The sequence below is a fragment of the Oryctolagus cuniculus genome, chromosome 8 (assembly GCF_051225735.1).
Source record: "Oryctolagus cuniculus isolate XC-2025 breed Fujian yellow rabbit chromosome 8, ASM5122573v1, whole genome shotgun sequence".
NCBI lineage: Eukaryota > Metazoa > Chordata > Mammalia > Lagomorpha > Leporidae > Oryctolagus > Oryctolagus cuniculus.
Genome location: NC_142874.1, coordinates 73,864,189 through 73,872,338, shown reverse-complemented (window position 1 = coordinate 73,872,338; position 8,150 = coordinate 73,864,189). Strand labels below are relative to the sequence as shown.

The 8,150-nt window shown below is 44.0% G+C and overlaps 1 non-coding gene and 1 pseudogene across 1 annotated transcript; both read left to right on the top strand.

The window, feature by feature from the left end:
* Window positions 1-625: 625 nt before the first annotated feature.
* LOC127483322 (U6 spliceosomal RNA) lies at window positions 626-732 on the top strand. The gene has a single exon (XR_007909520.1). It is a non-coding gene; the product is annotated as a U6 spliceosomal RNA (small nuclear RNA).
* A 3,993-nt stretch (window positions 733-4,725) lies between these two features.
* Window positions 4,726-5,695, top strand: LOC100341370 (putative UDP-sugar transporter protein SLC35A4; annotated as a pseudogene).
* The last annotated feature ends 2,455 nt before the right edge of the window (window positions 5,696-8,150 follow it).

Sequence of the window (8,150 nt, the reverse complement as noted above, 5' to 3'; positions counted from 1 at the left end):
TGGAATACTGACTCCTTTGGTGAAATATTCTAGAGTTCTGTTAGGCCAGACAATCAAGTACATGCAGGTGGCAGTTGTCTTAGTCCCTGACCAAGATTAGCATGTGAACCTTGTGTTTGGAGGTCAAGTCTCTGAGTTTTTATTAAGGGATTAGATGAAACAGCCATATTAAATCCCTCGCTGTGCTCACTACTGGAGGCTATTGAAGACATTTCCCATTATGTAACATCATCTCCACCTCTGAACCCTTCAATAAGAATTTCAAGGTGAAACTTCAGACTTTTTAGTTAAAAATTTATTTATTTACTTGAGGGGCAGAGATAAAGAAAGACAGTGAGAATGACAGAGAGTTCCTATCTCTGATTGACTCCCCAAATGCCCACCATGACTTAGGCTGGGCCAAGCTGAAACTAGGAGCCAAGAACTCAGCCCACGTTTCTCATGTGAGTGGTAGAGCTCAATCTACTTGAGCCTTCTGGGATGCATCTTAACAGGAATCTGGAGCTGTGAGTGGAACCCAGGCTTGAACTCAGGCACTTGATATGGGATGTGGACTTCCCAGCCAGTGTCTTAACCACTAGGCTAAATGCCTGCCCCAACAAATGATTTTTGAAAGAGAATTTTGGTGCTCACTGTGGCAGCACATGTATGAAAACTGGAATGGCACAGAGAAGATCAGCGTCATTGCTGCACAAGGGTGGCATGAAAATTCGTGAAGTGTTCCATATTTTTCTTTAAAAAAAGGAAAGGAAGGAAGGAAAAGAGAGAGGGGGAGGAAAGTTTTACTGTATTCTTGGAATTTTATCTATGGAATTTATGAAATCTGTACTCAATACATTATAATAAATAAAAATATAATAAAAATAACAAAGAAGACTGCATAGGTAGGTGAAATGGAACAATTAACAGAAAAAAGATAACTTAAAAAATCATCAAGGAAAGAACTATGAACAGAAAATGTGAATGATTTTATATGAGCATATTTTAAAAAGTGAGACTTTTAAAAATTATTTTATTTGAGATAGAGAGAAAGAGATTCCATCTGCTGGCTTACTCTCCAAATATACCCAACAGCAAGGGCTGGGCCAGGTTAAAGCTGGAACCCTGAAACTCAATCTGGGTGTCCTGTGTGGGTGCCAGGGATCCACATACTTAAGCTCTGACCTGCTGCCTCCCAGGGTGTGCACAGACAGCAAACTGGAATCAGAAGCAGAGCTGCAACTCGAATGCAATACTCTTGACATGGGATGTGGGCATGCCTGCTTGTGTCTTGCCTGCTGCAGCAAGAAAATTCATCTTTAATTTAAAGCCTCCCTGCAAAGAAAATCTTAGGCCTACATGGCTTCATATATGCAGATTTCCAAAATACAGAGGAAGAAAAAGAGCCACACATGCAAACTTTTTCAGCGAATAGGAATGGGAGTATCACTTCAATTATTTTTATGAAATCAGCATAACATTGGTAACAGCATTTAACAAAAGCTTTTAAAAAAGCCAACAATTTTCGTTCTTTCTTTCTTTCTTTCTTTCTTTATTTTTTTTTGACAGGCAGAGTGGACAGAGAGAAAGGTCTTCCTTTTTTCCGTTGGTTCACCCCACAATGGCCGCACGGCTGGCGCGCTGCGGCCGGCGCACCTCACTGATCCGAAGCCAGGAGCCAGGTGCTTCTCCTGGTCTCCCATGCAGGTGCAGGGCCCAAGCACTTGGGCCATCCTCCACTGCACTCCCGGGCCACAGAAGAGAGCTGGACTGAAAGAGGAGCAACTGGGACAGAATCCGGCGCCCCGACCGGGACTAGAACCCAGTGGGCCGGCGCCGCAAGGTGGAGGATTAGCCTATTGAGCCGTGGCACCGGCCCCAACAATTTTCTTATACTAATGCATTAGAGATCTATCTGGAGAAAACTTTTCATTGAAAGAACACCTATTATAACCAATGAGCTGTTGCTTTTCACAGCCCTAAATCCCATCTGTATCCCTCGGGAAATGGCATGTTTTAAAATGATGATATGACTATATAATATTTTAATAAACAAAATTTGCCAGTTCCAAAAAGAAAGAGCATTTTGGAGATTCAGTTGAAAGAATATAATAATTAGTCCTTTCAAAGAAAAATTTCCTTGCTTGGGAAAATTGCTAGACATAATATGATTGATTCTTGTACAAGTAGGGAAGGTATGAATAAATGAGATCTCAGTAACTGGCCATATCTCCCCTTTGAACTCTGGCCGTGGGAAAAAGTTCAGAATTTGAAATTCAACTTGGACCACTAATTAGCCTTTAAATCAGCTTATTACTAATGTTGCAGTCTCATTTATATGTCATCACTCATGTTATTGACAGCCATAAATGTTACGACATTTACCACTCAGATGGCTGAGATATTGAACTCGTGCCGCTACTCTTTCTGCCACATCATAAGTCCCCTGTCTAAAGATTCCAAAGAGCAGCAGGCACAGGAGAAGGATTCCAGGTGACTTTAAGATGTTTGTTGTTTTCACCTGTGACAGAATTGTCTGGCTGTAATGCACGAACATGTAAGTCTTTCCTTTCCCACTACACCCAATTGAAACAGAGAGCTATCAAACCCTCTGGATTTCTGACTGTGTTTCAAAGTTTATGTAAAAACTCAGTTTGAGGGGCCAGCACTGTGGCGCAGTGGGTTAACGCCCTGGCCTGAGGTGCCGGCATCCCATATGGACGCCGGTTCTAGTCCTGGTTGCTCCTCTTCTGATCCAGCTCTCTGCTATGGCCAGGAAAAGCAGTGGAGGATGGCCCAAGGCCTTGCGACCCTGCACCCACGTGGGAGACCCCGAGGAGGCTCCTGGATCCTGGCTTCAGATCGGCATAGCTCTGGCCATTGTGGCCAATTGGGGAGTGAACCATCGAATGGAAGACCTCTCTCTCTCTCTGCCTCTCCTCTCTCTGTGTAACTCTTTCAAATAAATAAATAAATAAATCTTTCAAAAAAGAAAAACTTACTTTGAAAGGCTATAGATATGACAGCAAAAGTACAGACAACAAAACCAAAAATCAAACAGTGGGATCACAATAAACTGAGAAGTTTCTGTTTAACAAAGGAATTAAGTAACAGAGTAAAAAGATAGCTTTTCACTCTGTTTTTACAAAATCTATGGGAGAGGGGCCGGTGCTCTCCTGTTGCACCAGCATCTCATATTGGCACCAGTTCATGTCCCAGCTGCTCCTATTCTGATCCAGCTCCCTGCTAATGACCTGGGAAAGCAGAAGATGGCCCAGATGGCCCCTGCACCTATGTGGGAGACCAGAAAGAAGCTTCTGGCTCCTGGCTTCAGATTGGCTCAGTTCCAACCATTGTGGCCATTTGGGGAGTGGACCAGTGGATGGAAGATCTCTCTCTGATTATCCTTTCTCTGTCTGTAACTCTGCCTCTCACATAAAGTCTTAAAAAATATGGGAAAAATATTTGCAAAATATACATCTGATAATGAATTAATTTCCAAAACACATAAGAAACTACTAAAACTCAATGGCAAAAACCACGTAGTTACCAAATTTAAAAGTGAGTTAAGGACTTGAACAGGCATTTCTCTCAAAGAAGACATAGTAAATGGCTAACGAGGATATCAAAAGATGATCAATATCATTAATTATCCAGGTAATACAAACTAAAACCACAATGATATATCATTGCCTCACATCAGTCAGGTTAGCTATTACAGAAGAAGAAAAAGAAGAAGAAGAAGAAGAAGGAGGAGGAGGAGGAGGAGGAGGAGGAGGAAGAGGAGGAGGAGGAGGAGGAGAGGAGGAAGAGGAGGAGGAGGAGGAAGGGGAAAGGGAAGGGGAAGGCGAAGAAAGGAAGGAAGAAGAAGAAAGAAGAAAGAAGAGGAAGAGGAGGAGAAACCCAAAAACAAATATTACTGAGGATATGGCAAAATTGGAACCCATACACACTGTTGGTAGGAGCATATAATGCTGAAGCCATTAAACAGTATGGGGGTTCCTCAAAAGAATTAAAAATGAAGCTAGGAAGAGAAAATGGTGGATGACAAGGATTCTCTACTCAAGCTAAAGGATGTGGCATTTCTCAAGAACCAGCTGGAAAACCTACAGTGATGCATGGAGATCAACAGTGGCATGAGCCAGGATGACTCACTCTTGTCTTCCCCATTCTGAAGGATTTCCTAAATGGCTAAGTGGTGGCCAAACTGAGGGCCTCAGAAGTATTGGGCTTTGTTGTGGGCACCTACACTGGCATCCACACAGTTCAGACATTGAGGGACTGTTTTTGGTCACTGTGCAAGTGGCTGGACTCTTTCCGGGTCCCAGGGGGAGGCTGGATGAACAGCTAGGGCCTGCAGGTGGAAACTTTTCAATCATAGACACTTTGTCTGGCTTCCCTGGAGGTCACCTTTTGCTTTTTCCAACTTCCTTACCACCTTCATCCTTACTTCTCTTCCAGCAGAGGGTTGGCAGTGGCTTGTCAGCCTGCGCCCTGCACTTCTTTTTCTTCCTTAACTCCATGTGACCGTCTCCAAGAATGTGGCTTCAAGGGCCGTCAGCCCCTCCCTGTCCCAGTCCTGAGTGTGAAGTCTGCAGCTGACTCTGATCCTCAGTATTCTCCCTGGCAATGTGCTTTGGCTCCTCCCTCCTGGGAGTTGGCTCTATAACTTGATTCATCTCAAACACATCACAACCCCTGCTGTGGCTTGCTTGCTACACAGGTCATTCAGGGTCTGGTGTGGTGATGAGTGTAGAGGACAGAGTATGCCAGGCCTGGGCTGTCATAGGCAGGCCCTCAGGACCCTGATGCTACTCCTGTCCACTGCCATGTATGGCACCCATGCCCCATTGCTGGTGTTGTGTGACATAGATAGCCAAGTGCCTTTCTGGTCCTCCTCAGCTATGCTGCTGACAGAATTGCCAAGTTGCTGTTGTATGCTTCTCCCTCCTGGTGTGTTGGCAAACATAGCCCCTAAGAGCTCCACTCTGGCACCAGGCTGCTTCCTTTGCCCTATCAGCTCTGCCGTATGGTGCTAACAACAACCTGGTGATATATCTTCAGTATTACATGGATCCCAGCAACTACCAAGTGTTGTGCAACCTCAAGATTGGAAGCACAGCCCTGTTCTACTGCCTGTGCCTCTGGCACCACCTCTCTGCACACCAAGGGTTAGCACTGCTGCTGCTGATGGCAGTGTGGGCCTGTTATGCAGCAGGTGGCCTTTGAGATCCTGGGAACAGTCTTCCCAAGCCTCCTCCAGCAGCTGCTGCCAGCCCCATACCCCTGCATATCATTCCACTGGGACTGCTGCCCCTCATCCTGTACTGCCTCTTCTCAGGCTTATGATCTGTGTATAAAGAGCTGCTCAAGAAGTGACAGTGGCTGCCCTCAGCACTTCAAAACATTTTTCCTGTGTATCTTCGGTGTGCTCCTGAACTTAGGGCTGCATGTAGGTGGTGGTCCCAGTCCAGGCTTCCTGGAGGGTTTCTCAGGATGGGCACTGCTCATGGTCCTGAAACCAGGGCTCAATGGACTGTCACATCAGCTGTCCTGAAGCATGGCAGCAGCAGTACATGCCTCTGCACTGTGTCCTGCTCGCTGGTGGTCAACACTGTGCTCTCAGCAACCCCCCTGGCTGCAGCTTGCAGCTGCCTTCTTCCTGGTCACACTGCTCAACAACCTGACTGTGTTCCTGTACTATGGCAGCCACTAGCCCCTGACCACCTCCACCCTGACCCTAGACACGATATAGATTGGGCACCACCTTCAGAGCCTCCAACCCCTTCACCTCAGCAGCCCTGTAACAAGTGACTTGTGAGAAAAGCTGTGGAAGTGAGAGCAGCCAGGTTGGTGTCTGGGAGATGGGTGGATAAAGGGATATCCCTGGAAGATGCAAACAGTGGGTTTGGTTAAAGGGATTCTTACCCCTCCCCTACAAATTCACAATATCCAGGTCTGAGAAATGACCCCGTTCCTGAGGAGGGCGGCACTCTGCCTCATCCTGGATGAACGCAGTTGCTCAGATAAGGGTGTGGGTGACAGGTGACTTTCCTTGACCCTTGACCCCTCTGCACTGCCATTCCCTACACCCAGCCTTTGTTCTGGAAACCCCAGAGAGGGCTGGGGCTTGACTCAACTCAGGGAATGTTTACCCTGGGCCCTGGGTTAAGCCCACACTCCTGACCTCTCCACTCACCTAAAGGGACCTCTTGAAGCCCATTGCCACCTCTGAATTTCCTGGGAGGGTCCATCCTTCCCACTCTGGGTCCTGCCCTAGCCTGGAAGTGTCTCAGCTTCCAACAACCTGGGAAAACTCTGCATAGTGACCTTGGACCAGGTACAGGAAACGCCTGTAACTCAAATCAAAGTTTCTTTATAACTAATAACATGATAATAAAACGTTCTAGGGTATGGGCACAATCAGCCAAAAAAAAAAAAAAAAAAAAAAAAACGAACTACTATATGACCAGAAATCTCACTTTTGGGTATTTATCCAAAGAACTGAAATCAGGATGTTAAAGATATTAGCACACAAAAACTAAGATATGGAAAAAACTTAAATATCCATCAACATATGAATGGACCAATAAAATGTGGAATATAAGAGGGTACTTCAAAGAGTTCATGGAAGATCAGATAAAAGTATGAGTTCATCTTAGTGAAAGTTTGCTTCATAAATGTGAATTATGTAAAAATATGTGTATTACATAAAATGTTTATTACAAAGAAACTGTGCGTGGATTTGAAAACCATTTTTTGCTACTAAGCAAATTCATACTTTTAATTCCATTTTCCATGATATTTCTGAAGTGCTTTCAATGAAGTGCTTTCAATGAAGTGTTTTCAATGGAAGACTGTTCAACCTTAAAAAAGAAGCACATTTTGTAATATGCAACAAAATGGACAAGTCTGGAGGACATTACTCTAAGTGAAATAATTCAGTTTCAGAAAGACAAATACTGTAGGATTTTACTTACATGAGGTGTCTGAAATGGTCAGATTCACTGAATAATAGAGTAGAATGATGGTTGTTGGGGGTTGCAGGGGAGGAAGTGGAGGGTTGTTCAGCAATGAGTGTGAAGCTTGAATTAATAAGGCGTAAGTTCCAGAGACCTGCTGTACAACATTGTACCTATAGTTAACAGTAATATTAATGTATTGTGTGCAAAAGTTTAAACTTTTGCTAGGACCATAGATCTCATTTATATGTTTATCACTATATCATTATGATCTAAAATAGAAAACTCTTGGTTTCTTGCTCTTATTAGAGCAAGTGTTTGAGAAGTAGAGGTTTGTGAGAGGATTGCAAAAGAGAAGCCAGGGGGTTATCTGCTTTTTACCTGACCTCTATGTCTCAAATGCACTGAGCGGAGATTCCTACTTAAAATGTAAATTGTGTTTGCATAATGTCAACATGATTGGTGTGGACCAGAAGCACAAGATCACCTTTTGAAATGCTCAATATAAATGCCAATATAAAAACCACTTGGGCTGGGCTTTAGAAACATTTTCTTTGAACTTACATTTAAATATAGTTGTTTGATTCATAAAGTTATATATGCATTAACCCCTAAGCAACATTCTATATTGTCTGGGGAACACCCCCCCACACACACACACACAAGATTTGTAGGAGGCTAAAGATGAAGACAATTTCTACCCTTTCTACAAGTATGCTCCTTGTTGGCAGAGGAGGCTCATATGCAACAGTGAACATGGGAGAGGTAGGTGGTGGTTCAGCACTGAAATTCAACATGGTTCCTCATGTGACAGATATAGGCCCTTACTGTGTAATGATAGGCTACACACCTTCACAAATCCGGGGCGAATGTCTGGGAAGAATTATGTTTTGGGAAAAAATGAGATCAAGCTGGCATAGAATGTGGGCCAAAATACCAAGTTCAGGGAAAAAAGCCAGGTGCAATCTGTGTAATTCCATATTTGATAAAAATGAAATACATTTTATGTACAAGAAAGGTAAAAGTATTGGAAGGTAAGTGGTTTGGACTCTTCCTTGGATGTTTTCTCAGGCCTGGATGTATGGGCTGCTCCTTTTTTTTTTTTTTTTTTTTTTTTTTTTTTTGACAGGCAGAGTGGACAGTGAGAGAGAGAGACAGAGAGAAAGGTCTTCCTTTTGCCGTTGGTTCACCCTCCAATGGCCGCCGCTG